The sequence below is a fragment of the Schistocerca americana genome, chromosome 7 (assembly GCF_021461395.2).
Source record: "Schistocerca americana isolate TAMUIC-IGC-003095 chromosome 7, iqSchAmer2.1, whole genome shotgun sequence".
In the NCBI taxonomy this organism is placed as follows: Eukaryota; Metazoa; Arthropoda; class Insecta; order Orthoptera; family Acrididae; genus Schistocerca; species Schistocerca americana.
Window position 1 is genome coordinate 45,593,959 of NC_060125.1, and position 1,746 is coordinate 45,595,704.

General features: G+C 49.5%; 1 non-coding gene across 1 annotated transcript; it reads right to left on the reverse strand.

Annotated features, from left to right (window-relative positions):
• Positions 1-937: 937 nt before the first annotated feature.
• On the reverse strand, positions 938-1,021 carry Trnal-uaa. The gene has a single exon. It is a non-coding gene; the product is annotated as a tRNA-Leu (tRNA).
• Positions 1,022-1,746: the final 725 nt, after the last annotated feature.

Below are 1,746 nucleotides of genomic sequence, written 5' to 3' on the forward strand. Positions count from 1 at the left end.
TGCCGACAAAATTTCTTCGTAGGACAGAGTCGCTACGTCGCGTCGGGGAAACAATTTCACCATCACATGGTAGGTGGACACACCGACACAGGATAATAAGTGAGGCTGCCGCTCATTACCTTGAATTCTATAGGCGGCGAGATGGAATCCAAACTGGCATGACCACTCCGTCCAGGATTCCACGTCCGGGTCATAGGGCCTAAAAGGCGGTGCAACTGCGAGTTGTGGCTGCGATAGCGGTGAAGCGGCGGCTGCCGCATCGGTTTGAATGGCACGTTGACCCTGGACGAGCTGTCCAAGGGCATCCAATAATGCCTGCGTCTGCTGATTCTGCAAGCGATTAAATTCGGACAGTACATCTGGCGAAGCCATGACACAAGTAAATTAGAGCATTACGAACGCGAAATCCTCTTTTAATCCCATCCTCGTCGCCATGTGATGTGACGACAGAAGTGCCGACACAGTGTCATTTTCAGGGGGCCGATAAGCATGCTATAAGCTCACGCAGAATATCTTGAACTTTTAATCCGTCATTGGTTTACAACATTCTTGATGAGACATTTCATACGCTAACTATCAAACTAGGTAAGGCTAATGGCGCCTTGCTAGGTCGTAGCCATGAACTTAGCTGAAGGCTATTCTAACTGTTTCTCGGCAAATGACAGAAAGGCTTTGTCCGTGTAGTCGCTAGCGAAGTCTTCGTACAACTGCGTGGAGTGCTATTCCGTATCTCGAGGCCTGCCTTGTGGTGGCGCTCGGTCTGCGATCACACAGTGGCGACACGCGGGTCCGACATGTACTAAATGGACAGCGGCCGATTTAAGCTACCACCTAGCAAGTGTGGTGTCTGGCGGTGACACAACAGCGTGTTTCTGCATAATTTACTTGTTCTGAAAGATCAAGGGAGTATGTTACTTTCAGAATGTTTAAAATGCATTGTCACATGTGGGGTTCGAACCCACGCTCCCTTACGGGAACCAGAGCTTAAATCTGGCGCCTTAGACCACTCAGCCAATCTGACGTGCGAGGCAAGAGGTCCAGAGACTTCCATCTCTAGCAATATCTCAAAGAACCTCACTGCGAAATCTGCTTCTTTCTTCGGTAGGATGGAATTATGTCAGTTTTAGAAAATTTAAGACGCAATGTCAGACGTGGCGTAGGAAATGCACCCTCCCTTTCGGGAACCAATGGGGCGCGTTGGACCGCTTTCTTCCGTCGTTTCCAGTTTGAACTGTAACTAGCAAAACTGTATTTAGTAATAGGAACATTTTCACATTGATGCAAAGAAAACTAGATATTAGCAAACGGCAAATCAGGCCGTTTCCTAGCAACAGCCACGCTGTGCATTACGCACTCGTGGGAAGCCAATGAAATAATTCCCGTGAGGCTCAAACTGTCGTCCTTCACTTTACAATACTTAGGCACTGCCCCGGTGGTACCGACGCGTACATACTGAAACGTCTTTGGATCGTCAGTGAGTACTTCATATTAGAAGATTCGTGTTCGCCCTGATGTGCATTAAAGGGCAGATTCTTCAGTAAAAGTTAGTTCTGCGCTCAGTTTCAGTATATGGCCCTAGCAGCACCAGGAAAACGGGTTCAGATGTGCTCGCCTTCCACTCGGCGTTGAGCGCCTACAGCGAGATTGCCTTCGGCCTCTGGCGCCAGGAGGGAAGGCGACACATCACGGCGCAAGCAGCGCGTAGCAGAAGGCGGTGGTGGTGTGTCGGTCAGCATGGTTGCTTCC